The sequence below is a fragment of the Coptis chinensis genome, chromosome 5 (assembly GCF_015680905.1).
Source record: "Coptis chinensis isolate HL-2020 chromosome 5, ASM1568090v1, whole genome shotgun sequence".
NCBI lineage: Eukaryota > Viridiplantae > Streptophyta > Magnoliopsida > Ranunculales > Ranunculaceae > Coptis > Coptis chinensis.
In genome coordinates this window covers 68,391,765-68,418,693 of record NC_141460.1, presented here as the reverse complement: position 1 = coordinate 68,418,693, position 26,929 = coordinate 68,391,765, and the positions used below count along the sequence as shown (strand labels likewise).

Sequence of the window (26,929 nt, the reverse complement as noted above, 5' to 3'; positions counted from 1 at the left end):
TTTCTCTAATAGGTGAACGGAATGTCTCTACTCTCTAACTATGATTGGGTGTAAACCTCTATATATTGTTGTTACCTAGCGTAAGGAAGGAAGGCATTGCTGATGGTTGGAAACTCCAATTTACACTATGCTGAAACATGTCTTTTTTAGTAGATTAGGCATTTATTAAGTTTCTTTCTACTTGGAGTTTTCCGAATTATTTGATTTCATGTGAGCACTCCGTGTAACCTTTGATTAGGTGGTTGTTTATGTTGTGGGAAATGCATACCAGTTGGCCTTAGGTGCTTAAGGCAGATTGTGGGCATGATAGACCTCATTAATGTTTTCCTCCCTTTGTTGACTAAGTTTTGATGCTTATAATAACCAATGAAAAAAATGCTCAAACTCTGCAGCTTGGAGTTCCATAATGTGGCAAAATTTTAAGTATCTACTTCTATTCATCTATCATAGTTTATGCTTCATTGCTTTGAGTACAGTAAGAAAGTTATTGTTGTTCCCCTGAGGACTGAGTACTTTTTTTGCTCGGGTATTTGTTCTTTGATGAGGGAGGATACTCTCTCCGAAAATGTTTGAGGTTTTACATGGCAGAGAGAATTCTCGCCATCAATTCTATTCACCAGCATAACTATGTTCACAAGTATTCCTCTGCTATAATTGTGTTAAGTACTCACCTTCGTAAATCTTTCTCCATAGTTAAAGTGTTTATTTTCATTATTACAGCTTTGTTGTAGCGATTTTTTTTTAAGATGGTATTATAGTTATGATGTTACATCAATGAAACCTAGGATGTATATCCTACTCAAAGTTTATAATTTTTTTTTAATGAATTGTAGTACTCTGACTGATGTCTTTTTTTATTACAGAGATAGTAAGCCGAACAATTTATTGTTGGACAAAAAAGGTCATGTGAAACTTTTAAATGTTGGTTTGTGTTTATCCTTTATCCATGTCTTAAGGGAGGTTAATCAAGTAGCTGATTATCTATAAAAAAAATGAACAGAGAAGATTCTAATGGCATTTTGTTCTTTATTCCCCCTATGGATAAAAAAAATGCATGTATTGATCAAAAGGGATAAGGAAGGAAAGATGTATCTGAGAACTTGATATAAATAAAAGGTTGGGGTGTCCGAACCCCTAGTTATTTCAAAAAAAAAAAAAAAAAAAAAAAAAAGTTTGTGTTTAACCAATCAGACAAAAATTGTGATGTGGAGAAGAACTTATAACTTGCAGATTTTCACAACCTACACTAAAACCTGTTGATTTCTTATGAAATATCAGGGATTAATGGTTTCAAGGTTTGTTGTTTCACACACAAGGAATACCAAAACAATGGAAACAAGAGAAGAAACTCTTAATATTATTAACTCAATCAAAACTGAAAACCTAATACAGACTACCAACCTTTATATAGGCGTAATACCCTAATTAACACAAAACTCGAAATTTTCCAAAAATGGAAAGTTTTGGGATAACCACATATTAAGAAACTACTAATCAAAATAGAACTAACCCAACAAACCAAATAAAAAATGAACTCTCCTATCAAAAGATATAGCACCAACAAAATTTTCCTAAAATGGCAAAAACGTGATTTTGAAGGCCTAAATGATGGATTTAGGGCCCAAGAGGGTGGTGCCCACAAAATAGCTATGGGTTAAGCTTATTTTGATGTTTCCAATCAAATATGGGCTCGTCCATGTCTTTCCGACTTTGTTGCCCGCTTTTCCAGTTCATTGACATATGCATTGGCAACCTGTACTACATCATCCTCCCCTTGCTGAAGAGAATTCGTCCTCGAATTCAAAGCATCATCATCAGAACTATCACCATGATAAGGAACAAGGTGTTTAACATTAAACACATCAGAAGTACGAATATGACTTGGCAACTTCAACCGATAATCATTTGCATTAATTTTTGCCAAAATCTCCAATGGACTAATCTTCCTTGCAGCTAGCTTGGAATACTCACAAACTATAAATTGGTCTCTAGTCAAAACAACCCAGACAAAATCACCAACCTCAAACTCAACAAAACAACGCTTCTTATCAGCAACCAATTTATACTTTGCAACAAAATCTAACAAGTGCTTCTCAATTTCACCATGAACATGCTTCAATTCTGCAATGAAATCCTCTGCTTTACCATGAAAACGTTTGAGATCAGGTACATGAGCCAAATCCAAAGGAGAACGAGGATTATTTCCATACACCACATTGAACGGACTGAAACCAGTGCTCCTATGCACAGAACGATTAAAAGCAAATTCAGCTTGGAAAAGATTTTTATCCGATGACTTCAAATTGGTACCCACTAAACTATGCAACAAATCTCCCAAAGAACGATTAGCAACTTCAGTCTGGGGATGGTAAGCACCAGCAGTGTAGTCAAGGCGCACTTTTAGTGCCTCGCCTTGACCAAGGCGCGAGAGGTAACATAAGGCGTGCACTTTTTGCGTTTTTTGTCGAGGCGCGAGGCGCACAAGACGCGCGCCTTATCAACTTTTACAGTTTTTTCGTTTTTTTTTACAATTTTTCTATACGTGACACATTTACACTCGATCCAATTGTTGTATGATATAAGAAATTGTACAAATTTAGTAAGTTTCATTATGGAGTACACTTTAAACTTAATTTTGACTAGTTTTGTTAAGTTGTATGGATTGAGAGAAGACACAAAGATGGATTAAATTTTAAATGAAGTTTTACGGGATTCTAAAATTGAATCACGTGTTCTATTTTATGAAGAACTCATTTGACTCAATTCTATCGGTTCATTATTTTAGTTTATTGAAGTTGAGCTAGATTGTATTGAGAGATACGAGTTTTATTTTGCTCTTTACTTATTGCTTAAGATTTTTCTTTTAAATGACTACAATGGTTTTATGTTTACAACCACATAAAATTAATTTTAAAGTTTGGCTAAGCAAATCAGTGATAATTCATGTCATATTTAATATTTATTTTATTTTTTATTTGATATATCTATTTTTTTATTACTACGCGTCTCACTTCAATCGGTCGCGGCACGCCGCAGCTTTGCCTAAGGCTAAGGCACAAGAGGGTGTTTGCCTTTAGGTGCGCTTTTAGCGCCTTTACTACACCGAGCACCGGTGTAGTCAAAGCAGCGCTAAGCGGCGCTTTAAAGCACAATATGCACTTTAGTGCCTCGCCTTGACCAAGGCGCGAGAGGTAACATAAGGCGTGCGTTTTTTGTGCTTTTTGCGCCTTTTGTTGAGGCGCGAGGCGCACAAGGCATGCGCCTTATCAATTTTTACAATTTTTTCGTTTTTACAACAATTTTGCTATACGTGACACATTTACATTCGATCCAATTGTTGTATGATATAAAAATTGTACAAATTTAGTAAGTTTCATTGTGGAGTACACTTTAAATTTAATTTTGACTAGTTTTTGTTAATTTGTATGGATTGAGAGAAGACACAAAGATGGATTAAATTTTAAATGAAGTTTTACGGGATTCTAAAATTAAATCATGTGTTCTATTTTATGAAGATCTCATTTGGCTCAATTCGATCGGTTCATTATTTTAGTTTATTGAAGTTGAGCTAGATTGTATTGAGAGATACGAGTTTTATTTTGCTCTTTACATATTGCTTAAGATTTTTCTTTTAAATGACTACAATGATTTTATGTTTACAATCACATAAAATTAATTTTAAAGTTTGGCTAAGCAAATCAGTGATAATTCATATCATATTTAATATTTATTTTATTTTTTATTTGATATATATATTTTTTTATTACTACGCGCCTCACTTCAATCAAAGCGCCACGCCTTTTCAGCGCCTTTGTTTTTAGGCGCTTTTAACGCCTTTACTACACTGGTAAGCACTACTGAAATCAAGCTTTGTATTAGCAAGTCTCCATAAACACCACCAAAAATGGCTAAGGAAACGAGTGTCCCGATCGGAGACAATAGACATAGGAAGTCCATAAAGACGATAAACCTTACGAAAGTATAATTGTGCCACACAAACAACGTCAGTCGTCTTCTTGCAAAGAATGAAGTGAGCCATTTTTGAAAACCGATCAACCACTATAAAGATAGAATCAGCACCTCTTTGTGTATGGGGAAGACCTAAGACGAAATCCATGCTAATATCTGCCCAAGGCTGAGATGGAACTGGCAAAGGCAAGTATAAACCTGCATTGGTGGATTTGCCTTTAGAAACTTGACAAATACAACATCTTTCCACAAACTTAGCCACTTCACGTCGTAATTAATGATGGCCAATAATAAGAATCAGAAATAAGAGCAAACGTCTTATCTCTCTCAACATGTCCCTCGCCATGAAGCTCTTGAATAATATTTAGTCGAAGGCTAGATGTCACACCCCGAATTTCGACAGAATTCGGAAAAACAATATTTGTTCCCGACTCTTCGATCTTCGAGGTGTGACGCACTCTTAACTCCCAAAAACCCATAAACAGTTTAAATATACGGATAATTAAAAACCAATAAAAATTTTAACTTAAACAAAAGTCCTCTTCATTACAAAAATTTACAAAATGAAAATGCAAATAACCTTATCTCAACTGAAAATCTATATCACCTCAAAGGAAAACAAGGCCTATCTTGAAATGCAACGCTAACGCACAAGCAGCAACCAATCTTCTTCAACACTAAACCTGTCAAGACTTATCGACTATATTAATTTAATGAACACACCCGATAAGCAAACATGCAAATCGGGTCAGCATTATAAAAATGCTGGTGTGAGTAGCCCTACAATATAACATATATTTATACATATACATACACAATCCATAAGGCAGTTAGTTCCTCCACCGGAGCCTTTAACTCCCAACAACTAATACGACATTCTTAACTACAATAAGTAAAGGGGTAGTTCCTCCACCGAAGGCTTTTAACTTCCCACTAACCACACAACAAACCATACGCATAATAAAAGGCATTTAGTTCCTCAACGAGGCGCCTTATGTTCTAACTAAACTAATAACCAACTAAGCATATTATATACGTACCGCATTTCATGCTCAATCACAGAGTGGGTCGTCTCTGCCCAAGCAATTAGTTTGACCCACCCTTCAGTAAAGCCATATACAATCATATATCTAAAGATATATCATTAACCAACATATTACCATAATTATATTAATTAAGGCTTTCTTTGCATGTCCCTAAAATCACGTCGTATCTATGTCTTACCTAGTTTCCCTGGCTACCACAATCGCTTCCCAACGCCGAACATGTACATCCACATGCCTCCCCTTACATAATGAACCACTCCGTGCGTAACTACCCTCGGCGGGATGCCGCGACACCGATAACCCTCACACGAAAGCCATTATATAAGTATCGCCACTATTCGCATAAAATATCGCGGCCTCGCGTTCTATTTTTATGAACGGAATAATCAAGCCACTATTCGGTTTCGCCAAAAGGGCCATTCAACTTTTCTTTGAACGCCGGAAGGGCCATTCGGTTTCATCAAAGCGCCCGGAAGGGCCAATCAAATTGCACACGCCCACACAGGGCAAATCACATGAGTTGTAGTAGCTAGGTTTTAGGATTTTCGTTACGTAATTTATTCAAGTGTCATACATTAATATCTCATAAATAATTCCACTATATCACGTGCAGGTCAAATACCTTATTGCACTAAGCCACAATATTTAGAAATATCTCAATATATCTCATAACCATTTTCATTCTTTCACGTGCCAATATATTATTGCACTCAGCCACAATCCCGTGGGAAAATATTCACCAATACTATACTACCTCATAGTAGCATCTCACATATATAATAATGGAGTGTTTATACATTTATTTCTCCAAAACTATTGCATTCAATATATATATCCCAACATATTATATAATGTCACAATTGCTTCAAACGTAACGCATACATTTTTATAGCGTTTTTGGAATAGTATATCTCCTAAAGTTTCTATCTCGTCACGTGTCAAAATATACACAATATCAACGTCAAATCATTTTTAGATAACGACAACCAAATTTATACAAGCTTCCATAAAGATTTTAGCATTTGATTTGTCCATACAATTTACAACATAAAACGTAGCACAATTAAACAGTCCACAGTCCACAATCAAATCCCAATATTAAAGTCCATAAATCTAAGTCCGTATATAATTTAATACTCATAAAAACATATATATCAAATTCTTATTATAAGAATTCCCCTCTAGTTACGTGCCAATATTATATTGCACTACTCATGTCAAAACTTAATTAGATAATGACAAACAAGGTTATACAATGTTCGACAATATTTTATTACTACATTTGTCCATATTCTTAAATATGTGAAAAACTGGAAAAAGTCAACATTCCACAGCCAATGGTCAAAGGTCAAAGTCAACAGTCAACTGTCAATGGTCAAAGTCAACGGTCAATGGTCAATGGTCAAAGTCAACACATCATTGTCAAAGTAAAACTGTCGTTTCCATGTTCGACAGGTTCAGGGTCATAGCCATGATTCATGGCTAAGGTCAATGTACATGGCTCATGGGCTCATGACTAAGGTAATGGTTCGGACCCAACTGGCCAAACCCAAACCTTAGAACCCAAAAGTCTAAATGTTGAAAGACCCATTTGGATCTCTATTTTAAGTCTTATGGACTGCCCCAAACAATATTAGAAATTGGCCCAACAACTTTAAACTGAGCTGGCCCAAAACTAAAACAAAACCGGGCCTAAACAAAACAAATGAAACTGGCCCAACAACTTAAAACACAACCGGGCCCAACCAAAAATAGAAATTTCGGCCCAGCAACTAATCGAGCTTAGGCCCAAGCCTCAAGCCCAACCAAACAGATCTAGTGAACTAGAATACGTCCGGGAGCACCGGATCGCACTCACCTTCTTCTTCCTCCAACAGATCCCTCCACCACCAGCCACCAAATCGGGTTCTCCTCCTCCTCCCAATTCATCATATCGGTTTTACCCTTGGCAAAAACCAAACAACTTTAACAAAAGCCCCCACTCAATTCGCTACCGAAATCGCACTCCCTCTAAACTGGATCTGTAAATCTTCATCCTCCATTAATGGCTTCTACAAGCTCCACTCGACACTACTGTCAAGCACCCAATCCTCTCCACTACCACCAAACATAAACTAAACCACAACCACCACATCATAACATTATAAAAATTCAAAATCATTAACAGTACCGATTTCTATGGGCTGGCGCCTCCATTAACGCCGGTTCAAAGCTTCCACAACACTCAAACAACCAACCCGACATCAAATACTTAATCCCCCACATCAACCAACAAAAATAACACAAACTAACAGTTCAAAACATACACAGGCGATTTTTCTCTGGCCGCCATTAACGACCTCAGTTCCAACAGTTCAACAGTTCGACGATATACACTACAAATGCTAGTTTGGGGTTCGCGCCGCCATTGACGCTCTTTCGAGCTTCAACAGCCCAATAAGCCGAAACAGTTCAAAAACCGATTTCAAAGATTCAACAATTCAATACTAACCAAAACAGTATACTAATAATTAACCCATTTAATAAATAACGCGACATGACGAAGAATGATGAACAGTAAAACTGTTACTGTATACCGGTGAAGTAGAAAACTAACTACTCACCTTAGTTAGTAGCTCGACGAATTCCTTCTAGTCCAAGTCGTCGCGCTCCAACGCTCAAGCAAACAAGTCCGCCTCCATTTTTATTATTTTTTTATTCTCTAAAACCATATTCTCTAGAACAATGTGATTATATACTTGGGTTTGAAACCCAAACCCAATACAGACTCGAGCCCAGAAATCAGGCTCGCGTATCCCAAATCCAATCCAACCAATTTTAAATAAATAATTAAATTAAATTAAATAATAAATAGATAAATACGTATTTTAAATACGGGCGTTACACTAAACATAGGCACACACAATTAATTCCCTTTAAATAGGAAGCCATCATGCATAAGAAAATCAGAACGCTTGCCGGCTAAGACATCAGCTACCACAAGTGCAAAAAAGGGATTAGTAGCCAATAATTCATGAAAGGAATCAAAACCAAGTACCTTGCTGTGCATAGTAGTGAGAAGGCAACTACGACGTCTAAGAGCATCAGCAACCCTGTTCTGAACACCAGCTTTATGTTTAAGAACAAAAGTATTTTGCTGGGCATAAGGAGACCATCTACTATGCCGAGAACTAATATTGTGCTAACTGTTAAGATGTTTCAAAGCCTCGTGATCATAATACAACACGAACTCCTGATGGATTAGGAAATGCCGCCAATGTTGTAAGACCGAAACACTGCATAAAATTCAGCATCATAGGTACTATAATTCTTCCTTGCCCCATTCAATTTCTCACAAAAGAATGCTACTGGCTTGCCATGCTGACTCAAAACTGCGATTGTTTTGTTAAAATTTCAACTTACCAAGCTAGTTTTTTTTTTTTTTTTAGTAAAGGCGGGTGGCGTTTTAAGGTTTTTTTTTTTTACCTTTTTCTTTTATTTCAGATTGTTACTCGTGGAGAAGGGGATTTGGGGTTATCCATTTTCGAGTTTCAGAATTCGGGGTTGGCTTTTGACAAAAACAGAGATAGGGTTTTTTTTTTTTAAATTTGTTTGTACGTGTGTTTTGATATTTGAGGAGGCCCAAATAAATACAAAATACACGAATAATACAGTAACAAATCTAGGGAGGTCTAACTAATATATGGAATGAGCGTTTTATTTAGGAGTTTATGAAAATGCCCTTTATAAAACAAACACATGTGATGAGGAGAGATGTCAGGTGTGAGCTTCATTGATCTCTAGACTTCTATATATATACAGCCCGGCTCCTAAAAGGACCTTAAATAAGGACCAAATCTAAAACAACCACAACTTTATCTACAAAATGATTTAAAATCTAATCTTTTGTGCATATGATCTACTAACCATAAAGAACATCTCTACAAAAATTCAACTCGTTTGATATCCTTTAACTTAGATAAAAATTGTTATCCATTTTTGAAAAATATATAATGGTTCAGAAATGTCTAGTTTTTGCAATCATCTTTTGCTAATATTAAAAATTGTCAAACGAGTTAAATTTTTGTAGAGATGTTTTTTATGGTTAGTAGATCATATGTACAAAAGATTAGGTTTTAAATCATTTTGTAGGTGAAGTTGTGGTTGTTTAGATTTGTTCCTTATTTAAGGTCCTTTTAGGAGCCGGGCTGTATATATATATATCAATAAATACTTAGGCAGTAAGAGAAACAAATTTCCGTTGGCCAAGAATCCTTCCTGATCCAACTTCAAAAATTGGGGATTCACACTTCAGTCTTCTATGATCGAAACTCTCAATATTCCTTGCTCGCAAGTATTGCAAATCCTCGGGGTTTCTATAAACTTAATTAAAGTCTCTTACGGGAATAGTCTTGGAATACATGGTAAGACATGATAAGTATTAAATTGGACGTTACTCCAACTCACACTTATATCAATTACCTTACTCTCGATTCATGTTGAAATATAGTTCGAGTAAAGGAATCGTCCCATGCCTAACATTGAAGCACTTGTTCACAACTTAGCTAGACCACTAAAGAGAAACCTTAAATGAGAGAAGATTTTAGGTGGAAGTTTTTACACTACACTTTACTTTTAATTATAAGTTACAAAAGTTACTAATAACAAATTTATTCTAAAATAACTAAAGAAGATAGAAGAGAGAGAAGTGTGGAGGATTGATTTACCATGTGATTCAAACTACTATTAATGAAAGACATATTTCAATTGTTAGTTTTCATATTCACTTTGATTCATAGACAAATCAAAGTGAATAATTAAACTTTGATCCCTAGTAGAATTTCTAAATCTCTAAAGAGATTCTACTAGCATGAGAGATTAAATTAGCACCCTATCTCTAGAGCACTTCTTCAACCTCTAGTTTGTTTTCCACTTCTAACTATTTTATAATTGAAGTAAAAAATCAAACTTGTTAAATTTTAAACAATTGAGTTACATCTTCATTAGTAAAGTTATCCTCACATGGGTTTATCTAACCCTTCACAAGAGATGAGTTAGCTCATAGTGAGATAACTACAACTAATGGAAATGAAGAAGAAGAAGAAGAAGAAGAAGAAGAGAGTGAAGGGCTACAAGACCACAAATCACAAGTAAATTGGTCATTTTATTTAAAGCATCACCCCTTCTATTTATAGTTTCAAAGGAGTGAGATGGATGGCCAAGATTACATCTTACATTTTCAATCCAAAGGTTACAAATTAATCTACTTTTATAATGTAATTCATTTAATCTAAGTGGAGAAAGTGGGTAAATAATATTCCCATTACAAGATAAATAATTAGGAGTGGTTTGTGCACTTATCAAGTGGAGAAAGTGGGTGATTACATAACCTTCCACTTAATGACATCATGATAAATAGTAACTGGATTTTACTTTGTCTTGGTTCGGACCTGTTTTAATTCTCAGTCCAGTAAATTGATGGAACCTGTATACCATTGTATAGAGCTTGTTACGCTGATCGTTTTAACAGGTCACACGCCCAAAACGGAGTTCGGAGTCAAAAGATATGATTTTTCAAAGTTTTGTTGACTTTTCTGCCAGATTTGACCAAGGTTGACCCAGAATTGACCATTTTGACCAGGCTTCATGGGCTTGATTTAAGCTTCCAATGGGCTTTTTTTGGACTTGATAAAAAGGCTTTGTTTCCAATTAGCATATTCACCTTATTTCCATGCTAAAATGCCGATTTTATTGAAATTTCATCGTTTACATGTCGAAACCTGCAAAAGCATGGAAATATAATTAATTTGCATTTATTACACACATAATTAACCAATATGTAATGTCTCTACATGGTTTATATTATAGTTTTGGATGCTTATCAAGACAGATCAAACATGGGATGTTTTGTTTACTTTCAAGTATTTATCTATATTCCTAACTTCCTCCACTACTAAAAGAAGGGCTTTTTGTGTCACTTTTTTTTAGGCCTCGTGTCACTTTCTACAAAAAAGTGACAAACAGAAATTTGATGGGTCACTTTTTTATAGAATGAGGGTTGATGTGTTGTTTTTATTAAAAGTGACACAACTAACTTACAATATTTGAAAGTGACACTAGTGATTTGGGTTGGTGTCACTTTTTACCCACACAAAACAAAAACAAAAGAAAACTACTATCAAATTTTAAAAAACGACACAAGACCTACAAAACACAAAACTGCTTCGAATGTCTAGCCCACGTTCTCTATAGTCTATCCCACACTCGCAAAAACAGGTATATTGCCCTTATTACAAACACCCAAAAAAAAAAGAAAAAAAATGGTCGATCTCTCGTTAGTAATCAGTTTGAGAAATATTTGACAAACTCTTCTCTGATTTCTCGTGGTCAACTCTCCCAAATGTCTCAAACACAAAATCTTCGGTGTTCTTCTTAACTCTGATTTAAGTCGCATCTCACCCGAGTGCCCATCTTCAATATTCTGTGTTTTTAGGGTGTTTGTAATTGCAATATATCTATTTTTGCGAGTGAGGGAGAGAGAACGTGGATTTTGAATTGAAGAAGGGTTAGGGAGAATTTTTGCGAAGTGAGGGAGAGAGAACAGGCAGGCGAATTTTTATGCGTTCACACCTACTCTACCTCTCTCAGACGACAATTTCCCCTTAAATCGAGCAAGGTATGGATTTTCATCTGATTTTGTTAGGAATTACACAATTAAATAGTGGGTGCTTTCAGATTAACTTTAGAATTTCTTCTTAAATGATCAAGCAACATTGATTATTTATGTGCCCATTTTCTTGTATTGTACATGCAGCCAGTTCTCATTGTTCTCAGTTCACGCTTTCGAAAATGGATGTTTGATTCTTAATTAATCAGGTAAGAATTTCTCGTTTTAGTTTGAAATTTATGATGGGTTTCCTTTTTTTATTGCGATTTCAAAATTTCAAAATTTAGTTTTCCATTTTTACTTCAAAACTCATGGTTCATAATCGTCACATTGTTTTTCCCTTGAGAGGGCATTGAAGTGGATCGTATTCACAAGTGTCTAAGGTATCTGGTGTTTTAAGTATTATTGTTTTGGATTTTTGCTTGTTTACAATTATTGTTGTGCGAAGATGGTGATAGAAGCCTGTAAATGCTTTATGTAACTACATAAGCAAATTTGGGTCAGTGGACTGCTTAACACAAATATTTGAAAAATATTAATATAAAATAAGTATGTGTCATGCTGATTGTTTTCTGCAAAGAATGTTGCGTTTTGTGCTAATTCGAGGGTGCTCAAAAACAGAATGTTCTGGAATTTATATGTTTTGTCCTCATCTGATTTAGTTGTTACACCTTTTATGTTATTTGACAAAGTTCATGTTGACTTATTATCAGACTTAGCCATGAATGGCAAGCGTACATATCTCGAACTCATAGCCTTCGGAAAACTTACATAGGTGTGGAAGACATTTATTACCAGGTAATGAAGTTCTTATGTCTGTAGTTTCATTGTAATATACAGGCGTGTTGAGGTTTGTAACATGTCCATGAACTTTCTTATGTGAATAGGCTGATGTTCAAGGGCAAAAGATCACATGGCTAACACCCCATGCTCTGCAGCAAGTCTTGTCTGATGAAGTAGACTTGAAGGTCATGTTAACATTTTTGGAATTCTATGAGGTAACATCTTTATGGTCTTTGGCTCATTGTTTTTTATTTGTCTTATAAAGAGCAAATTTCATAATCATCCCAGGTTACGTAATTAGGTGTTCTTTAATTTGTCAAATTAAAATATGTTCATTGAGGCTAGGTTTACTAAAAGATCAGTTTGAGTAGAAATTGAGGGAAGTATTACACGAATTGTAATGGGGGTACTTGTCACAGCAGGGTTACTGAAACTGGGTTCAGCCCCTTATAAGGGGAATCTATTAAGTTAGAAGTATTGTCATTACTCTTCTAATGTAGGAATATTTAGTAAGAAGGAATCCTTACTACCCCTAATGTGTTAAAAACCGCACCAGAGCCTTGAGGCTCACTGCTCTGTGAGGCTTTGAGCCTCAATCAAAAATGAAAAAAAAGGAGACTGACTGGAAAAATCAAGAATTTTTTTTGTAAATTAAGTAAAAAGAGAAAACTATGCCATATTCATGAAATTACTATAGCACAATGTTTTCCCTTGTTGCAGACGGTTGCACTCTATGTATGAAAACCTGAAAATATGTCTACATACATATCCAAATAGATAGGCAGTTAACAATATGCCATATCAATATAGAATAATACTAAAGCACAAATGTGTAAGTACTTAAGTAGTCCAATAAGTCTCAAACATAGACATAGTCACAAGTCACTAGACAAAAGACACTCATTGACTCACACATAGGCATAAATACTCACAGTTAGGCTGATCCTACTTAGCTTGAATGCTTAGTTTCATTTTTCTTATTTAGCTTGTTTTGTATTGAGACATAAAGTTTCTGTTAGTATTGGGAATCTCATTGTGGCTTCTGGTTTCTGGTTTGGTTTCTTCTTTCTTCTTTCATGTATAGTTGTCAGTATGGTTTTATTTATACTTTATATCTCTATTGGTCATTGCATGGCAAATGTATTCCTCTGTTAATGAGTTCTATTCGTGAAAACGGTCAGGTAGTATAAATTCTGGATGAGCAGAGTTTGGAAGAACCCATGTGGTCAGGCCCAAAGGGAAGCATCAAGCTACTATAGTTTGGCTGCACGGGCTCGGTGATAATGGCTCAAGGTATTCTTACCATTTCTTTGATCTCAAATCCTTTCTTTCTTATAATCATTATGTTATTTATTATTTCTTCGTAAAGAGTTTAGTCATAAAAGTCAAAGTTCATGATTATATTTTAGTTTCTTCCAAATTGAGCACACCTATTTAATTAAGCTTGCTCAAGTGGTTGTGTAAAGTAAGTGAAACTAGGTCTTGCATATTACTACATACTACTGTTGCTCCAAATGTGCATTTATCATCAGCATTGTGTTTATACGAGGGACTGAAGAATGGTAACGTTGGTGGTTTTGTGTAAGTCTTGTTATATTGGCAGCGATTGGTGCGATTGTGGTATTTCTCTTTGTCTTGAGCATATAAACCATGTAAGGACGGTTGGTTTCGAGAAACAAAAAAAAAAAAGATCGATAGGTAATGTCAATGTCCTGTCATGTTCTGTTGGGCCTGTCCTTGGGTGCAAAGTTTTAATATATCTTTTTGTCAATAAGATTCTCTTTCGGATTGATTTGATGAGAGAGCGAAGCTGTACTGTGATATAGATGAGTTTGATATGTTATCTCTTTCTTTCTATCTCCCTTTCGATACAAGCTACTTTAATCAGTCATGTTTAAACTAATGACTTAGTGCAAAATAGGGGACCACTATCTAAATTATTGGAAGCTTTTGGCTCTTCCCAAGAGTTTTTCTGCCAAGGATGTATCTACATAATTAATATATCCATGACAGAGCTACTTACATCCCCCAAAAGTATGACACTGTATAGGTCAATATTTTATTCAAGTTGAGGTGTGATCTGTTTTAATAATATGTGTATATTTACTTTTCTTATCGATTTTTTTTTTCTTACTTGTGCAATATACCCTTCTTGATTCACTTGCTTTTTTAATTTTATATACTAGTCATAGTGGAATGACGACTTCATGATATGATGCAGTTGCATGGATCGATTAACAGATGAATATATGGCAGCTAGGTTTTTTGGTGTTTGAATTGCGCACAACAAGCTAAGATATTGCTAGGATAGCGTTGGCGTCATGTAGTGTTTTTTTTTTTTTTTTTTGCTTTAATTTATTGTGATTATTTTGGTATGGGAGTCACTTATTTTGTTGGGAGTCAAACTGGATAATAGATACTAGGTTTGATCCATGAAATCAATAGAAGTTAATTGTTTTGAATGTTGTTTCTTTTTTCTCAAGTGGATGTTGTTTCCATATCATAAAGCAGGTTAAAGTGATTTTGGTTGTGATGTTTTGATAAATGTATGTGGATGTTGTTTTTGTCATAAAGCAGGTTAATGAGATTTTGGTTATGACGTATAGGATGCAGGTTGAGAAATGAATACGATAGAATACAAAAATGAGAAAATATTTTAAAAAAAAATTATTTTCATTTGTCTTACTTTTGGAAAAAGTGACATAATATCTATTAAAAGTGACACAACTGACCACTCTTATGTGTCGCTTTTAACGTATTTGTGTCATGCTCTGGTCCAAAAGTGACACAACTAATATACTTATGTCTCACTCTGGTCCAAAAGTGACACAACTATTATACTTAATGTGTCACTTTTGACGTACTTATGTCTCACTCTGGTCCAAAAGTGACACAACTAGTATAGTTAATGTGTCACTTTTGACGTACTTATGTCTCGTTCTGGTCTAAAAGTGACACAACTAGTATACTTAATGTGTCACTTTTGACGTACTTATGTCTCGCTCTGGTCCAAAATGTCTCGCTCTGGTCCAAAAGTGACATAACTAGTATACTTAATGTGTCCCTTTTGACGTATTTATGTCTCGCTCTGGTCTAAAAGTGACACAACTAGTGTATTTAATGTGCCACTTTTGACGTATTTATATCTTGCTCTGGTCCAAAAGTGACACAACTAGTGTACTTAATGTGTCACTTTTAACATACTTATGTCTCGTTCTGGTCTAAAAGTGACACAACTAGTATACTTAATGTATCACTTTTGACGTACTTATGTCTCGCCCTGGTCCAAAAGTGACACAACTAGTATACTTAATGTGTCACTTTTGACGTATTTATGTCTCGGTCTGGTCCAAAAGTGACACAACTAATGTATTTAATGTGCCACTTTTGACGTACTTATATCTCGCTCTGGTCCAAAAGTGACACAACTAGTGTACTTAATGTGTCTCTTTTGACGTACTTATGTCTCGCTCTGGTCCAAAAGTGACACAACTAGTGTACTTAATGTGTCACTTTTGATGTACTTATATCCCACTCTGGTTCAAAAGTGACACAACTAGTATACTTAATGTGTCACTTTTCATGAAATTATGTCCCACTCTGGTCTAAAAAGGATACAACTAGTGCCACTTTTGACAAGCACTGTGACGCTCTTTCTTAAAAGTGACACAAGAGGCTACTATTAAGTGTCATTTTATTAACAAAAAATGACACATTTAGTAAGGCTTGTGTGTCACTTTTGGTAGAACTTTATGTGTTCGGGGCTGTTAGGTCACTTCATAATTAGTTTCAAAAGTGATACAAGTGACTTCTTGTGTCACTTAAAAAGTGACACAAAAAGCCTTTCCTTTAGTAGTGCTCTCTGAATTTTTCTCTAACTTATCTCAGTTGCTGGAGAGCTTCAGGTCTTATATGAGATTCTGTTACATCTCACCGAATCAAAAAATTATATGTTACATAATCTGTTACAAATTGCAAAAAAATAAAATAAAAATAAAAATGTTGAAATTTGAACCATGAATGCATCGCTACTAATAACAACATACATCCATATTGATTGTCAAATGTTGTTTTTCAAACCTAATATTCCATCATTTTACTATTTCCATTATATTTGAATTACGTAATCACCAATTTGTTCAGGATCCACTTATTACTTTGAGATTAAAGTAATAAGTTACATATGAAAGAATGTCATATATATAAGAATCATAGACATCATGAAATAATAGTTTGCACGGATTTTCTTAAGAAGATAGCGCATACCTGTTAAGAGCATACAACTTATAATTTCTGAAATAGATCTCCCTCAAGCAAGTGCAGATACCTACAATAAACATGTTTAGAATGGTGCAAATAGTTCGAACATTAGTGTTCTTTGTTATAATAGTTAATTGATAACCAAGTTCTCGTATAGCTTTTACTCCATTTCCTCAAACTAGATATGAAGTAATTCATTTGAAAAAAAAAACTAAAGCAACTAATAAATTGCATAAAGTCAATATCATTTAAGTATCCAATGATTTTTCATATCCAATCAATGCTTGCATAAGGTCAGACCACTATTGTTACACTTATTATTCTATATACTTTCAAGTTATATTATTTAGTTCACTATAAATTTAATTGCGTAAATCAGTCGAGCCAAATCCAAACAAAAAGCTTAGTATCAATCAGGACAACTGCCAATAGCAATATCAATCTCAAAAAAAAAAACTCCATACCAGAAATCTAAATTAAATCTAACCATATGTATATAGATATAGTGGATCTAAGAACATTTTTAGATCATTGACTGTTGAAACCTTACACAAAAAATAGTAGTAAGTAAATACACTTAATGCTTAATGTGAAATTACTACTATTTCAAAAGGGCATACACAGTAGCTTCCAATAAGATATAAAGAAAGTAGTTAATCACTTGATTGTACCCTCTCAATGTTGCAGCTTTGTACTACACTCTATTGGATTTGAACTGTTAATCATTTAACCTTCATTGAGTTGTGCGGACCCAAAGTTAAACATTCCTATATACCTAGCCACCTAGGCGCACTTGTATTGAAAAAAAATCCCACCAAAGATGCTGTGGCAGCCCTAAAACCACTGTAATCCCATCACAAAAGCCATGTTATGTTTAGTGGAAAAAAAGAATGTAGATACCCGGCCAATGTAAAAAAAAAAAAAAAATCAACATATAACAGTAATTAAGATAGAAACAAAGATATTCACCAAATGAAATGAAAGCAATTAATAGACGTAATACCTATAACAACCTTGCCAAAAAAGAATGAGATCTTCTTAGTATGTATAAGTGCTAGAATAATCAAGAGGAACCAATGATGTGCACCTACAAAAAATTGGGAATTCCAACCAATAAGAAAAAGAAAAAGTTAGTACTAAATCTAACCAATGGAGAGGCAATGTTCAACGTCACATCATCCAAATGATACAAAGGGAAGGAATGATAAATAACATGAAGTTATCAAATTAGGCAGGTGTGCTACTTAATATAACCAAATAACACATTATCACCCATTCTTTTGATTGTGAAAAATGGACTAAAGTCACTCTAATTTGTAGCAGAGGTCGGTATTAGTAACCTCAATTTCAATGACCTTGATATAAGACAAAGGACCAACAATCATTTTACATTTATTTACAATATGGTAAAGGATGAAAAGTAAGCCATATCACCCCTAAACATAACCTGCTTGATTAATTTAGTCTCTTTTCATATCAGTCGTCTTATTTTTTGAAAAATAAAAAACCGTTCATATAAACAAAAGCATATTAACTAACTTGAACTATTTTATTCCAGCAATCTACAATTAAATCAAGTGAGATTAGGAACCAAAATTTATAAGTAGGGACTGAAGATGTAGTATAATTTATGGTAGTAAGCCCACACTTGCAACTAATATACATACCAACATCTAAATTGGAATAAAATTTTAAGCTACTATTTGTAAAATATGTAGTATACATTACAAAAAAAACAAGCGAGAAACGATAGCCATTAACCATCGTTTTAAGGCTAAAACGTGTTTTTCTATCTGTTGTTAGGGCTGTCATAAAAATGGGTATGGTATTTAAAAAACGACAGCCCAGGACACTTGTTATCTTATTAAAACAACAACTACTTTTAACGACGACTTGTTATTTTAACGACGGCCATGAACATTTGTATTTGTAATTTCGTCCTACCTCTTTCCATAACCCAAACAACACCCAATGGCTGTTGTTTATGCATATGATCCAGTGATATTGCGATACTGGTTGTATATTGTGACAGTTCATTTCTTTTGCTTGTTTGTTTACTTATTTATTTTTCTTTTGGAACACAAATAAGAGCATCTTTAGGAAAGCAACCAAAAAAACACTAAAATTTTGAACCAAACCAAAAAAACACCAACCATCTTTAAGAGCAACATCAAATTTTTGACATCAAATGACGCGGTTTTAGATAAACCGCGCCATATAGCCCATGCGGTTTTCCCAACACCACGCCAGTGAAGCCCATCTTAAAAGCCCAAACCTACGCGGTTTTTCAAAAACCGCGCGATCAACTTTCTTATTTTTTTTCTTTCCCAATCTCTCGCGCAGTTTTGGCAAAACGAGTGATTAAAGCCCACAATCTAGCCCAAGCCCACGCGGTGTTTGCAAAACCGCGCGGTTTTAGAAAAACCGCGTGAGTGATTTGATACAGTACCAAAACTAGAACCAAATATTGGCCGATTTGGTATTTGATTTGGTGTTTTTATCAACATGTGACTCTCCTGAAGTTGAAAAAACACCAAATTGTTGGAAATTTGGTGTTTGATGCTAAGTTAGTATCACTCCTGAAGATGCTCTAACTAAAATGAAAAGAATAAACAAAACAAAAGTACCTAAAAATATTTCCATTTCATATTGAAAATTTCAGCAAAACCAATCCCAAGTAACAAACAGACAATTTTCTGTACAACTAAGTCTTCAATAGAAACTGACAACATGAGTAAGTACTTTAGGCTATAGATATTCACATCCCACTTGAACGTCACCAAATTAAGGTCTTCACTCCAAACCAATATGCATTTTCAGGTACCCCTCATGATCACCAAGCCTGTAACAAACAAGAGATGAAGTAATGAGGAAACTTCCAATTCATGTGAAAACTCTAAAAAAACAACAATTAAGCCATAAAATGTGGTACATAAAAATGGCAGTCGATCATGCACGACTAAACAATTACAATCATGCACAAAGCAAATGCATCAATGTTCAAGCCCAAGTCAGGCGGTAGATAAGGATAGCAACTGATCACCAAGTATTCTCAGACCGACTCAAAAGGTTATGGCTTTATCAAAAAGTAAGTAGGTTGGCTTCAAGTATGCTAAGACTCGCCATACTTGCTAATAGAAACTTCAACAAAGTGTGAATGGTTAAAAAGGGCCCTAGGCAATAGTGCAGCACAAATTAGACTGCTTACATGGACCAGGAAAAACAAATTTGTGGACGACTTTACCTTTGAACACAGTATGTTGCAACTACCAAGTTAACCAACAACTTAACAATTTGTTATACCATGCTACTAACACGTAGAAGAATATTCAGCAATGGATAATCATACCTAATACCATTTGTATATCAAAATACCCATATGATTGTTATAATGTTTTGAGTACAAAGCACAAATATAAAACTGTTGGGATCAACAGAGTACATAAACCAAAGACACGTGTACTTTCAAATGCCATATCATCAAACACTGAGTTGCAATAAAGGATTGGGGGAATTCAAACCCTACTCTGTCCTGCCTATGTAACTGTCTTATTTAGCTCAAAATTTTCCTAGACACATGTACATAAGGAAAAATCAGAAATAGACTAGCACATGCTAAGAGAATTAAAAAATAATGATTGCTAGAAGTCGATAAAAGTATTTCTAGAACAGCTGCCCGATGCAAAACAGTTCATTGTATGCACATACTTTTGTTCTCTACTTATTAGTTCTTTAAAACTCGCACATATGATTAGAGGTGTTCTAGATCATGAACTGGCCTTTTAAAGAACCCAGAAGATGATAATTACTTGCATCAAATGTATCCACTTACTTTGAGCTCTGGGGTCTCTAGTTTTATATTCAGCTCAACCAAGTCAGAAGCAAGGGGTGTCATTCCTGCAGTTGATAGATCCTCGGCTCCATCCAATCAATTGTGAGAGTAACATGTTCCATCCAATAAGTTTCACAATTTTAGTTCTTGCAGAAAAAACCCATCGATTATCACAAAGAAACACAGCAACCCCAATAACTTCCGAGAAAAAAATGACATTAATTGTACAAATAAGAATATCCATAGTAACAGATCTTAAATAAAATTTACCTGTTAATTGGATGATGGAGCTAGAGAGAGACAGACAAGAAGGAATCTCTAAAACAACTGGAATTGAAATCCACTAGAATTGGTAGCAAAAAATGTAAAATAAATCGATATTAACAATTTCTATAAAAAGTATAATGATTTGAAGTGAGAGAAAGAGTACCTGGTCGAAGAATAGCTAATTAACATGCTATGGGCGTGTATACCCACTTCCTAAAATTCAAGTAAAATTAAAAATAACAATACCAAAACTTAAGTTCATTAGCAACCTATGAATAAAAACATAGCATCCTTTTAGTCACGTACTTCACACCTTTTCACCGTAAAGGCCAATATCAAATACCTTTATATAACCAAAGCGTACTCCTTGGTCAAATGGTTAAGCCTGTTCAACACAGTAGTTCACACGTGTCCAACATGTAAGTTAACTCAAACTATATTTAGAATAATAATGAAGAAATTATATCCGCACACAGAAAGAACATAAAATTCTTATGTGTCACAATCTGGAATACTTATTCTAGTCATAGCTAGAGATAAACCAACATTATTCCCATATTCAAGTTCAGTATAGCCATACTTTTAATTCTAAAACTAGTCTGGAATCATTGAAAGTGTGAACTGGGAGTTACTAGTATAATCCATTCAAACTCTTTCATAACCTTGTGTGAACAACTAAGGTGTTACTAGTGTAATCCATTCAAACTTGTTCGTAAAAAAAGCTAACTAGCTTACATTTAATTCTAATGAAAACAGAGTTGAAGGTGTTTGAGTTCTACTTACCTGAAGCAAACTTCACTCCTTTAGAAAACAGCTGGAACGGTGTTTGACTTCAATATAAAGCTAAACCCAGCTATCTTGAATTGTTGCATGAAGGCATGTCAAATAAACACTCTACTGATTCCCTGCCATTACCACCTTGCTATAAGCTTATGCCACATACACAAAGAAATGGCAACTAATAAAGCACACATGATATCACCTAGTTAACAAAGCACACCCTTGCTTCCGTTATTGCATTTGCATGAACTTAAGACATCTTACACACACAAATGATAGAATCACAAAAAACAAAACTGTGATCACGCTCAAAATACCACCAAAAAAGGAAATTTCATATGGTTTGTTTATAGAAAAAAATAAAAGTGAACACACATTGATGGGTGGGTGAGTATAATGTGGGATGTGGCAAATTTCAGTTACATGCTAATGTTCTTATGTATACTGTCATATTGTTTAGACAATTAGTCCAAGATGACAGGCCATATAAGACCAAAGATCAGCAAACAACATATAAAATCAATGATCAGCAACATCAATTCCAAGGTCTACAAGCATGCACAACACTATAAGAAAAAATATCATAAAGCATCCCATGGTTGACATCTGCATAGATTATTGCATTTGATTTGAAAAAAAAATTAATTCATACCTATTAGGAGTAGTAAGCATACCATTAGTGACTCCCGATTGATTCCTCACATAGTAAGAAATGGCATTCACTTGTGGTTGTATCTCCATGTGTTCCCCCATCTCTTCGTTCAATCACTTGATGTTTCATATCCTCAAATTGGCTTTGAAGTTCCATTCATGACTTACGTTATTCTTCATCTTTAGTCTTATACGGAGCTGCAGTCATAAGTGTGGTCTTTTAGACACCACTGCTGAGCCTCCTACCAGACCCATTTCATCAATGCCAAAGACCAGGTACAAATACTACAGGTGCAAATATAAATTATGGTCAAAAGAAGTAAACTACAAGTCCATTATAAAAATGCATAATCGAGATAAGTCCAGCTATAATAAGTCCATTGCAAGTCCATGTAGGAAGTGAACTGGTCAAAATCAAGATAGGTCCAGCTATGATTCTTTAGTGTAAGGTGACCTATAATAAGTTTTAATAACAAAACTAAAATACTCTAACAAATACAAATAGCGCATAGCAAAAAGTGCACCAGTTCTAGTATGATTCCATCTCACCAGTTCTATTTTGTTGCAAAATACAATACAATGAAAAATAATAAAGAATCCAAGTAATAATATATTGTGATTGGTCATGCCAAATGCATATACAACTATTGAAAGTGAAAAAAAAAAAAAAAAAAAAAAAAAAAAAAGTAAGAGTCTTTGTATCTTTTATGCAGGAAAACTAAAAAGAACGAGTTCTAGTGAGAGTCTATCGTCATCTAACTCCTCAACCAGGACCAAAATAATTGCATTCACCAACAATTAATGGGTTTTTTTTTTTTAAAATTTAAATGTATAGATCTGATCCCAAGATTACATACCTACTCAAGATGCTTAGATCAAGCTTTCTGTACTGATCGAACATCATAATGATGAGTCGAAAGTAAACCTACATAACACTAACCATAACCGGAAACTCAATAGCAGATCCATGTATTAGTGCATAAAAGCATAGCAAATTAGCAATCAACTCCTACATATATTTCCAAGTACTAATAATCAGGTCTCACCTTTACAGGATATACCCCAGTCCAAACTTTATACTTAACAAAATAACAGGTACTTAAGATACTGAAAACCAAAAACTCCCCTAGAAGTTCTTGGCTGGAAGTAAGACAATTAATTTCATTTATACAAACTAGAAAAATAGAAATGTACAAACAGACAATAAACAGTTCAAAATTAGCTTTTAACATCAAATCCATGAAATCAGAAGATATACACTCTTGTACCCAACTTAGAAAATATATATATATGGACAAAGATATTACAGTTTCGCAGAGGACAACTTACAATTTCATTCGCAGAGTACTTTTGTAGACAAAGTTTGTTCATGAGACAGTACAAACCTCTCCAGTTGAGTGTCCTTCCCATTCTTTGAGGGGAGGATAGAGAGAGCAAACCCTAGATGTAGACAAATTACTTGAGGATTGGGGCGGGCTTACTTAAAATTTTCACAATGGACCAAGCGGGAATGTGCGCACACACAATGACGGCCTAAAGTTCTTATATGACGGTCTTGAGCCCTCATGATATAACAAGTGTCGTTTATGGGCGTCGTATTTTTTAGCTAAATTGGTGTAGTGATAACTTATATATAGGAGTAATCAGGCTAGATGCAATAACAGTCTACTGGAGAACTAATGGTGGGAAGTGTCACTGTTACTCGAGTAAACAGAACCGACATTTATGAAACAAAGGATTTCTTGTTCCAGTATATATAACAACAACATCAAAAACATGCTTAAACGATGCATTTTCTCCAATCAATAAATATCGTTCAGCAGCTCAATGTTTATTCATAGAAGCAGCCATGAATTATTAGACTAAATATATCAAGGCTAGCATCCAACAACCAGTATCTATTCTAACAAAGTTACAGAAACCTACTTCAACACCAAGACATAGATTTAGAACTCCGAATCATAAATTATTATTACCTCCCAATAGTTAGTACACAACTTGAACTTTTAACTTACTCAAACTATCTAATCATTGTTTCTATTTTTGACTAAATCAGGACACCCCAAATCAGTACAAATACTTAAAATTTGATATTAGTTCCACCCATTCTCACATTAAATTTTACTTTACTACTAATACAAAACTCTGACATTTAGAAGTCAAACTGGCCGGGAAAAAAAAATTAGAGAGATTACCATAGGGCGATTTGAAAGAAGCTATTCGGAGTAAGCAGATTCTAATGTATGTCCTGCTTCCTTCCTTGTTAAATGAAATAAGATATTCAGAGGAGTCCCAAAATGAAGAAAGATAAAGACATGAAAAGAGAACATAAAGAAAAGTGTTTACCAATTAAGTAATTTTCATCCCATTGTATGTTGCAAGTTTACGCTCAATCTGCACCATTTAACCATTCGACCAAACTCTATTTCAATTTTCTTTAAAACATATCATTGACTCCCACCAAGCAGTGAAGAACAAAAACATTCATAAGCAAGACAACTCAAATTGAGATTTAACAATTGAAAAAAATAATTACACTTATTCATTTGTTATGGAATATATTAGGAAACTAAATGGATTAATACGTATAAGGTGTCAATAGTTAACTACCATGACATTTCCATAGCACAAATGATGGAAATAGATATGAAGTAGCACTACTTAATTCATCCTGAAAAATGTAGTAAACATGTTGATCTTATTGTAGGTTATCCAAAAGCTAAAGAACAAAAATGCAAGTTGATCTTATGGGCAGTTGATCAGGCCTAAGTTGTTTCAGGCCCATGCAAGTCCATCTTACAAAGCCTATAAACAACTTCGGTCCAATACTTAACAGGGGATTTGGGATTTAATTGGACTCCACAGTCGTATGTTCATAACACTTAGAGATATAAGTGTGTATAAATGAAGTGGCATGACATGCATGGCCAGCTTGAGTAGGGATGTCCAAACGGGTACCCTACCCGGCCCGAACCCGATTTTTCGGGTTTTGAACGGGTATCGGGTTACCCGGGCCCGGCCCTATTCTTTGCGGGTCGGGTTCGGGTTCGGGTATTTGTTAGATACATGTGACCAAACCCTACCCTAACCCTATAACACGGGTTCGGGTTCGGGTTCGGTTTGGGTATGGTAAAACCCGAAATATATGAAATAAAAAGAATATTAAATCTCTTCATCAGGAACGTAGTTATTAGATCTCAAGATCTCCGAAAAAACCTCTTTTTCATCTAATTAATCAAAAGCCATCTTCTTTTATTGGATTTGATCTCGTTTTAACTTTAACATCGTAAAAGCGGCCAACATCAACAGATTGCATTTTTTGAAAAAAGCAAAGAAAAAAGTAGGCCAAAGTTAAAAGCAATTCCAAGACAATAACTTCAATAAGATTGATGGTTTTTTGGGAGTTCGACTTCTTGTGTTGGTGTGAATCGACCATTGATTTGACAATAAGATTGATGGCTTTTGGGGGAGTTTCGGTTCTTGTGGTGGTGTGAATCCGACGCGTTGATTTGCTTTCAACCTTGGTGACCACATTTAGAAAGAGATATTTGAGAAGAAGCGCCGCAAATTTTCCGAGTGAATGCAAACTTAGCGAGACCATCAAACCCACCAATCTCTTCATCATGAACGTGTGATTGGGTTATCTTTTCTTGGGGGAGTTGTTGGAGGGAATAGAGAAGAGTAGTAAGGGTGCGGTCGAAGGTACATCTTGAAGACAAAAAAAATAAATAGTAATGATGGACTAAAAGTTTGTTGAAGATAAATAGATAATAAATGAAAATATAGTTGTTGGGAATTATGGTGGTTCGGGTTCGGGTTTTGGTCGGGCATTTTTACCCCTATGGGTTTTGGGTTTGGGGTTCTGTTCGGATATGGTTTGGGCTTTTTAACCCTTTTAACGGGTTTAGGGCCAAATTATCGGGTCGGGTTGGTCGGTCGGGTTTAGATAGTGTGACCAAACCCGACCCTATGTATTTCGATGCGGGTTCGGGTTCGGTTTTGTCGGGCTCGAGGCGAGGGTTCGGTTTTGGGTTTTTTCGGTTTTGGGCGGGTTTCGGGTTTCGGGCAGAATGGACATCCCTAAGCTTGAGGCAACTCGAGACCTAAGGCGAAGCCTAAAATGTGGCCTCCTCAAACACTTTTTGTTAACTTAAAAATACTGCACATAGTAAAATTTATGTGAAATTATGAAAGAGATGCCTATTTTTAGGTATACTATGAAGGCCTACTTTTAAGGACCACAAACGTCAAACAAATGCAACATGATTTGTAAATGCAAATAGATTCCATTCCATGTTATCACAACAGCTGATCAAATTTGAAAAACCGAGTTTTGAATCTCATAAGAGAGAAAAACTAACATGACATTTAAAAACTGAGAGATCATTAGTAGGTATTCTGAAATTATACAGAGAATATGTGTTTTATCCCCACACACCTACACATAGAGAGCATACCAATATACTCTTTATATAAGCATACACATTGTCATAGACCATCATCACTAAAGTGTTTTACGTCAGATTTCTGTAGTTAGTCGATTTATATTCTATTGAATACTAGAATCTAAAGTCACAGTTTCTCGAAATGTGCAAATTTCCAAAATTAGCTATTTTCTTTGCAATAATTTCAACATTTAGATTATCAGAATTTTAAGTAGTGTTCGCCATTCCGCGACGAATTATTTCATGTTTT

At 34.9% G+C, this 26,929-nt stretch overlaps 3 long non-coding RNA genes across 3 annotated transcripts; 1 reads left to right on the top strand and 2 right to left on the bottom strand.

Moving 5' to 3' along the window:
- The first annotated feature begins 11,740 nt into the window (after positions 1-11,740).
- Positions 11,741-15,096, top strand: LOC147498537 (uncharacterized). The gene is made up of 5 exons (XR_015194321.1): positions 11,741-11,870; positions 12,375-12,459; positions 12,549-12,659; positions 13,626-13,737; positions 14,666-15,096. It is a non-coding gene; the product is annotated as an uncharacterized LOC147498537 (long non-coding RNA).
- A 1,528-nt stretch (positions 15,097-16,624) lies between these two features.
- Positions 16,625-17,791, bottom strand: LOC147498536 (uncharacterized). Its single transcript, XR_015195513.1, has 2 exons — positions 17,708-17,791; positions 16,625-16,771 (listed from the first exon to the last, which is right to left on the bottom strand). It is a non-coding gene; the product is annotated as an uncharacterized LOC147498536 (long non-coding RNA).
- Positions 17,792-19,331: 1,540 nt separating this feature from the next.
- Positions 19,332-24,948, bottom strand: LOC147498535 (uncharacterized). Its single transcript, XR_015195512.1, has 8 exons — positions 24,845-24,948; positions 24,581-24,628; positions 24,430-24,493; positions 22,258-22,519; positions 21,587-21,708; positions 20,807-21,188; positions 20,537-20,682; positions 19,332-19,546 (listed from the first exon to the last, which is right to left on the bottom strand). It is a non-coding gene; the product is annotated as an uncharacterized LOC147498535 (long non-coding RNA).
- Between the last annotated feature and the right edge of the window lie 1,981 nt (positions 24,949-26,929).